This window comes from Rutidosis leptorrhynchoides, chromosome 6, assembly GCF_046630445.1.
Source record: "Rutidosis leptorrhynchoides isolate AG116_Rl617_1_P2 chromosome 6, CSIRO_AGI_Rlap_v1, whole genome shotgun sequence".
In the NCBI taxonomy this organism is placed as follows: domain Eukaryota; kingdom Viridiplantae; phylum Streptophyta; class Magnoliopsida; order Asterales; family Asteraceae; genus Rutidosis; species Rutidosis leptorrhynchoides.
In genome coordinates, this window is record NC_092338.1 from 315,892,139 (window position 1) to 315,907,451 (window position 15,313).

The following is a 15,313-nucleotide window of genomic DNA, read 5'->3' on the forward strand; positions in this document are numbered from 1 at the left end:
TGGTTATTTAGGCTCACCATGGAACTGTCATGTTTTCTATTATTTCCATCCGTAAATTTTTGTGTGTTGGGCCTATATTCTAATTAGGATTGAAATTGGGCCGTGAGCAAACTCCTAGTTCCTGTTGGGCCGAGAGTTGACGGGGATAATCATGGAAATGATATGATGATGAGATGAGATGATATTTGATGATGATGTTATAATAAGATTTCAATGATTGATCATGTTTAATAGATGATGATCATAATAAAGATGATATATGATAGTGAAAAATGATACATGAAATAATAGATAAGTATGAGGATGATGGAATTATGATCTAAATGATAACCGTTTCGTACGGATTAGATAACAAAAAGATGCGAGTTATTACAATAAGTAACTGAGAGATCACTGTTTTGGGTGAATGTTCATTGAGCAAGAGGTCGCGAGTTCAAACCTGAACTTGGGCATTTTTTTAGGGTTACTCCTTTGAGGTAGTTACTTATCACTTATTATTATTATTATTATTATTATTATTATTATTATTATTATTATTATTATTATTATTATTATTATTATTACTTATTATTACTAAAATTTATATTATAATTATTAGTATTATAATTAAATATTACTAATATTATCATTACAAACATTATTATTATTAGTACTATCTTTATCATTAATATTAAAATTTTCATTAATAATATTATTAATAGAATTATCATAGTTATTATCATAATTAATATTATGTTAACTCATTATTACTATTAGTATTACTAATATATCAAATGAAGATTTTTTTTATATAAAAATATATTTATGACATAAAACCTAGACATATTAAAAATTTTGTAATAAATGTTAATTATCTATAAGAAGATAAATATATCTAATTTAGTTATTAATAAAACATAATATAAAATAACAAATAAAATCACTAATAATATATATAATTGTTCGATTACCATTACATGTATTAATATACATGATTGAATATAGGTTCGTGAACCCGAGGCTAACCCTACACTTGTTAAATGATGTCATATGTATTTTTACTACAAAATACAGTATGGTGAGTTTCATTTGCTCCCTTTTTATATATATTTTTGGGCTGAAAATACATGCGCTGTTTTATAAATGTTTACAAAATAGACACAAGTACTTAAAAATATATTCTACGTTGAGTTGTACCACTGCCATACTTCCCTGTAGCTTGGTAACTGCTATTTACATGGGTATTGTAAACGCGAATCCTGTTGATAGATCTATCGGGCCTGACAACCCCAACCGGACTGGACGACCAGTATTCAACGGTTGCACAGTACTTCGTTTCGTTACTACACTTGGTACAGTGTAGGGAGATTTTATAATAAAGGGAATATGCGACGTTGATTAAATGTTAAGTATGGTTACCAAGTGCTCAACCACTTAGAATGCTTTACATACACTTGCGAGTGTATTATGTTTATGATTATGAAATCTTGTGGTCTATTAAAATATTGAAATGATTGTTATGATAAACCTATGAACTCACCAACCTTTTGGTTGACACTTTTAAGCATGATTATTCTCAGGTACGAATTAAGTCTTCCGCTGTGCATTTGCTCATTTTAAGAACATTATTTGGAGTCGATCATCGCAATGGGACCAAATGTTGAAGACTTCGTCCAGATGGATTAGGTCGGGGTCTTTACAGGTGGTATCAGAGCGTTGGTCCTAGCGAACCAGGTCTTGCATTAGTGTGTCTACCTGATAGTTGTTAGGATGCATTAGCGAGTCTGGACTTCGACCTTAGCTGCATATTATAAGTATTGTTTGTCATTCCTAGTGGAAAGTTACCTGCTTATCATTCCTAAGTCTAGACACGACTTCCTAAACTTATTTGATAGATAGTGTACAGATAAATTCATATCTTAGCGTATCTGTTACTGTAGACTTTATCTGACACGTTTCCTTAATTCCCTCCGTAATCTACGGGATCTTCTATACTAAATATAGGTATTCTGTGTAATTAGAATATTATCCGATATCCGAAAATCATTTCATATCGAAAAATCCTTTATTCAATCATACGAAATGGAACCCACAACTAGTTCAAGTCCGTCGGATTCCGAGATGAGGTCCCACTCCAGCTCCGAAAGCAGCGTCACCAGAATGAATCAATCAATCAGCCATCCCTAATTCATATGATGGGTTCGAAGTCGACTTAATCAATGGAAACGCGAAGAAGGCGATCCTTTCCGTCAACCGAATTCACCTCTTGACGAAGAACCTGAAGCATTCACCGACGAACTTGTTCGAAACACCATTTTCACCCTCCTTTCCTGAATATCTCGCCACGAGTATATTCTGTCTAAAATTCTAAATCTAATTCATTCGCTCGTTCCGACCGACAATCATCCCGGAGTAATAGAAGAAGTCAACGAGCTTCGTGCTAGAGTAGTGGCTTTGGAGAATATGGTGCAAAACTTAACAGCTCCAGCAACATCACCAGCACCAACAATACTATCAACATCAACACCAGTACCACCAACAACCCAAGTTTCAACATCACACGCTTCAACATCTCATTCTGTACCTCGAGCATAATTTTCGTTCTACGTATCGTTCTACACCGACTATCTTTGTTCTACATATCGTCCTATATCAATTACCTTTGTTCTACATGATGATTATGTAATCTCTAAAGTTTTAGAGATTATATATTCTTATTCTAACGGTAAATCAAATGAGTTTACTATCTTATTGACTCATTAAATCCATGATTACATCTGAAGAAAATATATATGTATGTATATTTTCATAAAGATTGTAATTAAAAATTCTTTTGTACCAACTGTTAATGATGAAAATATTTTAACGGGTAGGTAATACCCGAGGAATATTTAGAATTCACATTAATGAGTTACACGGTACACTCTTCAGTTCTTATTTAGCGGTCATTAACAAATACTGCTCAAATTCATACATATACGTATCCGTTCACCAAAGAACAACTATTTCCATTCAAATTCAATTTCATATTTGGATTTTGACTTATCAGAATCCAACAAGTGGCATAATGAAGAAAACATTGGACAAATAAAATTTGCTAGAAACAAACGAATTAACTAATTGAAATATTGATAAGTATCCACGCTAACTGTTCCTAGCTAACTGGTTACATTTTATTTATCGCAATTTAATTATCGCAATTTATATTCTCGCAATTTTATTTATCGTCATTTAATTTCTGTTATTTATTTTACGCACTTTAAATAACGGGACACGTATACAAGGTTTCGACATATCATATCGACCCATCTATATATATATATTTCGGAACAACCATAGACACTCTATATGTAAATGACGGAGTTAGCTATACAGGGTTGAGGTTGATTCCAAAATATATATATATATATATATATATATATATATATATATATATATATATATATATAGTTTGAGTTGTGATCAATACTGAGACCGGTACACGGGTCACGATACGTATTAATTAATTCGAATATTATATATTAAATTATATATGAATATATTGGACTATTGGACAATTGAACTATTGGACTGCTAACTTTGGACAATTAAAATAAATTAAAATATTGATTGTAACATATGAAACTAAACAATTCTTCAAGTTTGCCACTTGATTTCATCTTAAACCTCATATGAAACTAATGGAAATGATATGATGATGAGATGAGATGATATTTGATGATGATGTTATAATAAGATTTCAATGATTGATCATGTTTAATAGATGATGATCATAATAAAGATGATATATGATAGTGAAAAATGATACATGAAATAATAGATAAGTATGAGGATGATGGAATTATGATCTAAATGATAACCGTTTCGTACGGATTAGATAACAAAAAGATGCGAGTTATTACAATAAGTAACTGAGAGATCAATGTTTTGGGTGAATGTTCATTGAGCAAGAGGTCGCGAGTTCAAACCTGAACTTGGGCATTTTTTTAGGGTTACTCCTTTGAGGTAGTTTACTTATCACTTATTATTATTATTATTATTATTATTATTATTATTATTATTATTATTATTATTATTATTATTATTATTATTATTATTATTATTATTATTATTATTATTATTATTACTTATTATTACTAAAATTTATATTATAATTATTAGTATTATAATTAAATATTACTAATATTATCATTACAAACATTATTATTATTAGTACTATCTTTATCATTAATATTAAAATTTTCATTAATATTATTATTAATAGAATTATCATAGTTATTATCATAATTAATATTATGTTAACTCATTATTACTATTAGTATTACTAATATATCAAATGAAGATTTTTTTTATATAAAAATATATTTATGACATAAAACCTAGACATATTAAAACTTTTGTAATAAATGTTAATTATCTATAAGAAGATAAATATATCTAATTTAGTTATTAATAAAACATAATATAAAATAACAAATAAAATCACTAATAATATATATAATTGTTCGATTACCATTACATGTATTAATATACATGATTGAATATAGGTTCGTGAACCCGAGGCCAACCCTACACTTGTTAAATGATGTCATATGTATTTTTACTACAAAATACAGTATGGTGAGTTTCATTTGCTCCCTTTTTATATATATTTTTGGGCTGAAAATACATGCGCTGTTTTATAAATGTTTACAAAATAGACACAAGTACTTAAAAATATATTCTACGTTGAGTTGTACCACTGGCATACTTCCCTGTAGCTTGGTAACTGCTATTTACATGGGTATTGTAAACGCAAATCATGTTGATAGATCTATCGGGCCTGACAACCCCAACCGGACTGGACGACCAGTATTCAACGGTTGCACAGTACTTCGTTTCGTTACTACACTTGGTACAGTGTAGGGAGATTTTATAATAAAGGGAATATGCGACGTTGATTAAATGTTAAGTATGGTTACCAAGTGCTCAACCACTTAGAATGCTTTACATACACTTGCGAGTGTATTATGTTTATGATTATGAAATCTTGTGGTCTATTAAAATATTGAAATGATTGTTATGATAAACCTATGAACTCACCAACCTTTTGGTTGACACTTTTAAGCATGATTATTCTCAGGTACGAATTAAGTCTTCCGCTGTGCATTTGCTCATTTTAAGAACATTATTTGGAGTCGATCATCGCAATGGGACCAAATGTTGAAGACTTCGTCCGGATGGATTAGGTCGGGGTCTTTACACATATGACACGCCGTTTCGTAGGTAATCAAGCATACACTCTAACTAACCACTTACCAACCACAATTCATGGCATTCAATACATTAAATGTTCACATTCAATTCTATCAAACCCTAACCAACAACATCAAAATCACTAATCATGTTTATGAAGTTTTCTAAAACAACCTACACATCAAATTGAAGCTAGTGATGTTAGGAACCCATTTAATACATGCATTTATAACATTTAACATCATCCACACAACCAAATCACCAAATCAAACACACCAAAGTTTATGTTCATGCTAGTTACTTCAAATAACAAAATCGAACATATAAATCATATATTCATGTTAGACTTGAGCCATAGACACTAATTAACAACTTTATAACTTAAAAACATCAAGAACACAAAATCTAGTGATTTTAGAAAGTTACCCAAATGCAATGAATTCGGTATGGAATCGAAGAGGAAGTTGCAAGGATTCCAAATATGTAATTTGTTTTGATTGAAGCTTGTTTGAACGAATTTAGATGATGATTCTTGAAGATGAAGATTGAGAGAAAAGTTGAAAGTATTAAATGAAAAGTGAAAATGAAAATGGAAAATAATGGGTGGAGGAGATGGAGTGTTGACCATTTGACCTAGTCAAATGTTTGGCACTTGGGCAAGTTTGGTCCCTCTAGTTCCATTCGGGTGCGTGAATTACCTAAAGAGATAATTTAAAACGCATATTAACGGGATAACGGACTTTAAATAATTAAACGGAAAAGTAAACGGAAAAAGGCGGGATGTTACACCGTGGAACCACGGGTTTGTTAAAACGAAACAGTTTAATGGTATATTTTAGGTACTAAGTGAATTTAAACGCTAAAGTCATTTAGTTTAATGACCCAACAGATTCTGACTAAGAAACTTCTCGTTATTTTTACAAACACATTGATGTACTTAACTTGATCGGAATAAATGAACTACATTTATTCTCTCACTATCATCTTCCAATTTTCATCACAATTACTATTTTCTTTGTTATAAAAGTCTACATTATAACATTTTATTGAGACGTGTATTTCGTATACATATATAACGTAATTAATCACGCAAAGAGAACCCATATTTGAATTTGAATAATAATATAATGATAATTAATATTAATGAGAGTAAATTTTTTCCAAAAAAAACATGAAATAAATAAATAAGTAGAATTAATTTAATTAATAATTAATTAGATTAATAACAACACCTTAAGGGCTTAGATTTTTTTCTTTTTCTTTTTAATTTTTTTTAACAAAAGAATTAGCCTAATAATGACATCATCATTGTAGAATTTTAATAGAAACTATAGATTAAATAAATAAACTATGTTATATTAACTTATTAATATTAATATTATTTTATATTCTATATAATGTACAAGATATGATTTAAATAGATATATTAACTTTTCAAGTCAAATTATGTTTACTCGGATTTAAAATCATATTTGAATATTTAATTTTTTATTTTTCCTAATTGTTTTCATTCCACATTTTAAATCGTAACAATTTCAAGTCCACTTTCTGTTTAAATCAATATATGTGTATTTATATTTAATCAATAAAATTTATGTATAACCTCAATTCCTTTATTCTATTGATTATTGATTTTGTTTGTTTTCTTGATATAATAATTATTGTATTATAATATTCTATATCTTTATCTATAAGCTTATTATATTTTGTAAGTTTATATATATATAAATTCGATTATACATATTAGTTTAGTATGATACTTTACAAAGCTAATATCATAATATTTGTTTTTCTCGTGAGAAAAAAGTAGAAAATCAATCTAAAAGTTGAATTCGGTTTCAACCGAAACCCAACCGAATATATTTTCGGTTTTCAGTTTGGTTTCGGTTTAGATATTTGAATTCTGTTTTAGATTGGTTTTCGGTTTTGATTTTTAAAGTTTAAAAACCAAAACGAAAATCAAACCGATAAACACCCCTATATATCATACACACATGAGACAATTTATTAATTACAGATAACACTATAATTAATGGACATTGATTTATGCATCATAGTTTTTACTACATGCACAATAATTGTTCATTAACAAGTTGTATAATAATTGTTCATTAACAAGTTGTATGGTATAACATGTTAATACATAATTTATGGTGGATGTTGTAAAAAAGGTGGTGGTGCCGGTCGAAACTAGTAACTTTCTGTAGTGACCCGAACTTTTCCATGTTTATATATATTAATTGAGATTGATATTTACATGATTAAATGTTTCCAACATGTTAAGCAATCAAACTTGTTAAGACTTGATTAATTGAAATATGTTTCATATAGACAATTGACCACCCAAGTTGACCGGTGATTCACGAACGTAAAACTTGTAAAAACTATACGATGACATATATATGGTTATATATATAGTTAACATGTTTTTATTATAAGTATGTATCTCATTAGGTATTTTAACAATGAGTTATATACATTAAAATGAGACTATTAATTTAAGAAACTCGAAAACGATATATATAACGATTATCGTTATAACAACGTCTTACTAGGTACATATGAATCATATTAAGATATTGATACACTTGGTTAATTATGTTAAATGATAAGTAAATATATTATTAAGTGTATTAACAATGAAATACATATGTAAAAATAAGACTACTAACTTAATGATTTCGAAACGAGACATATATGTAACGATTATCGTTGTAACGACATTTAACTGTATATACATCATACTAAGATATATTATATATCATAATATCATGATAATATAACAATTTAACATCTCATTTGTTATAATAAACAATGGATTAACAACATTCAACAAGATCGTTAACCTAAAGGTTTCAAAACAACATTTACATGTAACGACTAACGATGACTTAACGACTCAGTTAAAATGTATATACATGTAGTGTTTTAATATGTATTCATACACTTTTGAAAGACTTCAAGACACTTATCAAAATACTTCTACTTAACAAAAATTCTTACAATTACATCCTCGTTCAGTTTCGTCAACAATTCTACTCGTATACACCCGTATTCGTACTCGTACAATACACAGCTTTTAGATGTATGTACTATTGGTATATACACTCCAATGATCAGCTCTTAGCAGCCCATGTGAGTCACCTAACACATGTGGGAACCATCATTTGGCAACTAGCATGAAATATCTCATAAAATTACAAAAATATGAGTAATCATTCATGACTTATTTACATGAAAACAAAATAACATATCCTTTATATCTAATCCATACACCAACGACCAAAAACACCTACAAACACTTTCATTCTTCAATTTTCTTCATCTAATTGATCTCTCTCAAGTTCTATCTTCAAGTTCTAAGTGTTCTTCATAAATTCTACAAGTTCTAGTTACATAAAATCAAGAATACTTTCAAGTTTGCTAGCTCACTTCCAATCTTGTAAGGTGATCATCCAACCTCAAGAAATCTTTTTTTCTTACAGTAGGTTATCATTCTCATACAAGGTAATAATCATATTCAAACTTTGGTTCAATTTCTATAACTATAACAATCTTATTTCAAGTGATGATCTTACTTGAACTTGTTTTCGTGTCATGATTCTGCTTCAAGAACTTCGAGCCATCCAAGGATCCATTGAAGCTAGATCCACTTTTCTCTTTTCTAGTAGGTTTATCCAAGGAACTTAAGGTAGTAATGATGTTCATAACATCATTCGATTCATACATATAAAGCTATCTTATTCGAAGGTTTAAACTTGTAATCACTAGAACATAGTTTAGTAAATTCTAAACTTGTTCGCAAACAAAAGTTAATCCTTCTAACTTGACTTTTAAAATCAACTAAACACATGTTCTATATCTATATGATATGCTAACTTAATGATTTAAAACCTGGAAACACGAAAAACATCGTAAAACCGGATTTACGCCGTCGTAGTAACACCGCGGGCTGTTTTGGGTTAGTTAATTAAAAACTATGATAAACTTTGATTTAAAAGTTGTTATTCTGAGAAAATGATTTTTATTATGAACATGAAACTATATCCAAAAATTATGGTTAAACTCAATGTGGAAGTATGTTTTCTAAAATGGTCATCTAGACGTCGTTCTTTCGACTGAAATGACTACCTTTACAAAAACGACTTGTAACTTATTTTTCCGACTAGAAACCTATACTTTTTTTGTTTAGATTCATAAAATAGAGTTCAATATGAAACCATAGCAATTTGATTCACTCAAAACGGATTTAAAATGAAGAAGTTATGGGTAAAACAAGATTGGATAATTTTTCTCATTTTAGCTACGTGAAAATTGGTAACAAATCTATTCCAACCATAACTTAATCAACTTGTATTGTATATTATGTAATCTTGAGATACCATAGACACGTATACAATGTTTCGACCTATCATGTCGACACATCTATATATATTTCGGAACAACCATAGACACTCTATATGTGAATGTTGGAGTTAGCTATACAGGGTTGAGGTTGATTCCAAAATATATATAGTTTGAGTTGTGATCAATACTGAGATACGTATACACTGGGTCGTGGATTGATTCAAGATAATATTTATCGATTTATTTCTATACATCTAACTGTGGACAACTAGTTGTAGGTTACTAACGAGGACAGCTGACTTAATAAACTTAAAACATCAAAATATATTAAAAGTGTTGTAAATATATTTTGAACATACTTTGATATATATGTATATATTGTTATAGGTTCGTGAATCAACCAGTGGCCAAGTCTTACTTCCCGACGAAGTAAAAATCTGTGAAAGTGAGTTATAGTCCCACTTTTAAAATCTAATATTTTTGGGATGAGAATACATGCAGGTTTTATAAATGATTTACAAAATAGACACAAGTACGTGAAACTACATTCTATGGTTGAATTATCGAAATCGAATATGCCCCTTTTTATTAAGTCTGGTAATCTAAGAATTAGGGAACAGACACCCTAATTGACGCGAATCCTAAAGATAGATCTATTGGGCCTAACAAACCCCATCCAAAGTACCGGATGCTTTAGTACTTCGAAATTTATATCATATCCGAAGGGTGTCCCGGAATGATGGGGATATTCTTATATATGCATCTTGTTATTGTCGGTTACCAGGTGTTCACCATATGAATGATTTTTATCTCTATGTATGGGATGTGTATTGAAATATGAAATCTTGTGGTCTATTGTTACGATTTGATATATATAGGTTAAACCTATAACTCACCAACATTTTTGTTGACGTTTTAAGCATGTTTATTCTCAAGTGATTATTAAGAGCTTCCGCTGTCGCATACTTAAATAAGGACAAGATTTGGAGTCCATGCTTGTATGATATTGTGTAAAAACTGCATTCAAGAAACTTATTTTGTTGTAACATATTTGTATTGTAAACCATTATGTAATGGTCGTGTGTAAACAGGATATTTTAGATTATCATTATTTGATAATCTACGTAAAGCTTTTTAAACCTTTATTGATGAAATAAAGGTTATGGTTTGTTTAAAAATGAATGCAGTCTTTGAAAAACGTCTCATATAGAGGTCAAAACCTCGCAACGAAATCAATTAATATGGAACGTTTTTAATCAATAAGAACGGGACATTTCAGTTGGTATCCGAGCGTTGGTCTTAGAGAACCAGAAAATTTGCATTAGTGTGTCTTATCGAGTTTGTTAGGATGCATTAGTGATTCTGGACTTCGACCGTGTTTTCTTTAAAAATGATTGCTTAACATTTTTGTTGGAAACTATATATTTTTAACATATGAATATTATGTGATATATTAATCTTATAACGTGTTTGATATTATGTGATAGATGTCTACCTCTAGAACAAGTCCCATTGACTCACCTAATAATAATGAAGAGTCAAATGTAAATTGGAATGATTCGTGGACTGATTCACAAGTTCCCGAAGAGGAACCGGAAGAAGAGTCGGAACCGGAAGAAGAGTCGGAACCGGAAGAAGAATCGGAACCGGAAGAAGAATCGGAACCGGTGGGGGAAATAATAAAACGGTTAAGTAAAAGAGAATCCTCAACCAACCGACCAAGGTTAATTATGGTCAATGGTGTTTCCGCCAAGGAAGCAAAATATTGGGAGGATTACCAATTCTCCGATGAATCGGATTCCGACGAGAATTCCGATGTTGTTATAGAAATTACCCCAACTGAATTTAAAAAGGCAAAAGAAAATAATAAGGGAAAGGGCATAAAAATAGAGAAATCTAATTCCAACCCCGATGAAATTTATATGTATCGTCAACCCCCGAAGTCCTTAAGTTGTAACAATGACCCGGGAACCTCTAAACCACCAGGTTTTTCTAAACCAATGTGGATCACGACGGCTCGTATTAGGGGAACATCATATATCCCTAGAAGCTTGGCAAAACGAACCAAAACCGAAGAAGAAGAAACGAGCGAGTCGGAATAAGATAGTTGTATTCGTGTGGTGTAATATGTGTAATATAGTGTGCTTATGCTTTATGATATATGTAAAAATTGCTTGTATTAATAAGTATTTTTTTTATGAATCTAACTCTTGTCTATTTTACAGTATAAAAACACAAAATGGATAGACAACCCAATATTTTAGGAGACCTACCCGGAGACATGATTGATGAAATCTTGTCTAGAGTCGGTCAGAATTCTTCGGCACAACTATTTAAGGCGAGATCAGTTTGTAAGACATTCGAAGAACGTTCCAAGAATGTCTTGGTTTATAAGAGACTTTCGTTTGAAAGATGGGGGATATCACATTGGGAAACCAATAAGTTACGATGTGTTTACTTTGACGCATATATTGCGGGGAACCCAAATGCTATTTTACGCAATGGGTTAAGAAATTATTTTGACTCAATATATTCGAATATTGGACTTCGTGATTTAGAAAAAGCGGCTAACATGCAACATAAAGAAGCATGTTATGCTTACGGATTAGTAATGTTCGCTTCTCACCAAAGTGAGAACAAGAACATCGGGCTACAACTATTAAACAAAACGTTTCCACAAGTGACGGAGTCGGTAATTGGGGTAAGAAATGAGGTTTTTAGATTATTACGGGACTGTTGGACATTACGTAACCCTCGTCCCTTTGATGACGTTACAACACGCTGTCTTATCAACGGCCATAACGGTTATGTTGCACAAGACCAAGGATGGGAAGTAATCCTAGTAAAACCAGAATGCATGACTTGTTTCTGGACGTATGAATTACGTGTCTTTATTGTCTTTGCTGAACGACTTGTGTACTAGCTAGAATTATCTTCACAACTATCTTGTATCAAAGTTATTGTGTGCTATATTTCATGCTTTATGTAAAATAAGCGGTATTGTAAGTTTGTAAAATATTGTATAAAAGTTTGAACGCGAAATATTATTATAATCAGTTTTTCATATAGAATTGTAGTAGTTGAATTGTATATTAGCTACTAAGTATGAACTTAACGGGTAGGTACTACCCGAATTTAAACTTATAAAACGCTAATATGAAGAAAAAGCTTTTATAAATGAGTTCATATTATGCTACGAAATACTATTAACTACTCTTAATATTCTGTATGATTAACTTGTTCCATTTGACAATTTTGAAGGAAATGGCACCGACTACTCGACACACCGTGAATATGAATGAAGAGGAATTCCGTACTTTTCTAGCTTCAAACATAGCCGCAGTACAGGCTGCGCTACATACCAACAATAACCTTGGATCTAGCAGTACAGGAAATCGTGTAGGATGCACCTACAAAGAATTCACTGCCTGCAAACCTTTGGAATTTGATGGAACCGAAGGACCGATCGGATTGAAACGGTGGACCGAGAAGGTCGAATCGGTGTTTGCCATAAGTAAGTGTACTGAAGAGGACAAAGTGAAGTACGCTACGCATACCTTCACAGGTTCTGCGTTAACATGGTGGAATACCTATCTAGAGCAAGTGGGACAAGATGATGCGTACGCACTACCGTGGTCAGCATTCAAGCACTTGATGAACGAGAAGTACCGTCCCAGAACCGAGGTCAATAAGCTCAAGACAGAACTTAGAGGGTTACGAACCCAAGGATTTGATATTACCACGTACGAAAGACGATTCACAGAATTGTGCCTATTGTGTCCGGGAGCATTCGAAGATGAGGAAGAGAAGATCGACGCGTTTGTGAAAGGATTACCGGAAAGAATCCAAGAAGATATAAGTTCACACGAGCCCGCCTCCATACAACAGGCATGTAGAATGGCTCACAAACTAGTGAACCAGATTGAAGAAAGAATTAAAGAACAGACTGCTGAAGAGGCCAATGTGAAGCAAGTCAAAAGAAAGTGGGAGGAAAACGGTGATAAGAATCACCAATACAACAACAACAGCAATCGCAACAATTATCCCAACAATCGCAACATCAATCGCAACTACAACAAACGGCCCAACAACAACAACAACAACAACAACAACAACAACAACAGCAACTACAACAATCATCCCAACAACAATAATAACCGCAACAACAACAACAACAATCAGAATCAGCTATGCCAAAGGTGTGAAAAGTATCACTCGGGGTTCTGCACCAAATTTTGCAACAAGTGTAAAAGAAATGGTCATAGCGCGGTGAAGTGTGAGGTCTATGGACCAGGGGTTAATAGAACGAAAGGAACAAATGGTGTCGGAACGAGTAATGGCGGAGCAAGTAGTGTCGGAGAAAGCTATGCCAATGTAGTTTGTTATAAATGTGGAAAACCGGGCCACATTATTAGAAATTGCCCGAACCAGGAGAACACGAATGGACAAGGCCGCGGAAGAGTTTTCAATATTAATGCGGCAGAGGCACAGGAAGACCCGGAGCTTGTTACGGGTACGTTTCTTATTGACAATAAATCTGCTTACGTTTTATTTGATTCGGGTGCGGATAGAAGCTATATGAGTAGAGATTTTTGTGCTAAATTAAGTTGTCCATTGACGCCTTTGGATAGTAAATTTTTACTCGAATTAGCAAATGGTAAATTAATTTCAGCAGATAATATATGTCGGAATCGAGAAATTAAACTGGTTAGCGAAACATCTAAGATTGATTTGATACCAGTAGAGTTAGGGAGTTTTGATGTGATAATCGGTATGGACTGGTTGAAAGAAGTGAAAGCAGAGATCGTCTGTTACAAAAATGCAATTCGCATTATACGAGAAAAAGGAAAACCCTTAATGGTGTACGGAGAAAAGGGCAACACGAAGCTACATCTTATTAGTAATTTGAAGGCACAAAAACTAATAAGAAAAGGTTGCTATGCTGTTCTAGCACACGTCGAGAAAGTACAAACTGAAGAAAAGAGCATCAATGATGTTCCCATTGCAAAAGAATTTCCCGATGTATTTCCGAAAGAATTACCGGGATTACCCCCACATCGATCCGTTGAATTTCAAATAGATCTTGTACCAGGAGCTGCACCAATAGCTCGTGCTCCTTACAGACTCGCACCCAGCGAGATGAAAGAACTGCAAAGCCAATTACAAGAACTTTTAGAGCGTGGTTTCATTCGACCAAGCACATCACCGTGGGGAGCTCCTGTTTTGTTTGTCAAGAAGAAAGATGGTACATTCAGGTTGTGTATCGACTACCGAGAGTTGAACAAACTTACCATCAAGAACCGCTACCCACTACCGAGAATCGACGACTTATTTGATCAACTACAAGGCTCGTCTGTTTATTCAAAGATTGACTTACGTTCCGGGTATCATCAAATGCGGGTGAAAGAAGATGATATTCCAAAGACTGCTTTCAGAACACGTTACGGTCATTACGAGTTTATGGTCATGCCGTTTGGTTTAACTAATGCACCAGCTGTGTTCATGGACCTTATGAACCGAGTGTGTGGACCATACCTTGACAAGTTTGTCATTGTTTTCATTGATGACATACTTATTTACTCAAAGAATGACCAAGAACACGGTGAACATTTGAGAAAGGTGTTAGAAGTATTGAGGAAGGAAGAATTGTACGCTAAGTTTTCAAAGTGTGCATTTTGGTTGGAAGAAGTTCAAATCCTCGGTCACATAGTGAACAAAGAAGGTATTAAGGTGGATCCGGCAAAGATAGAAA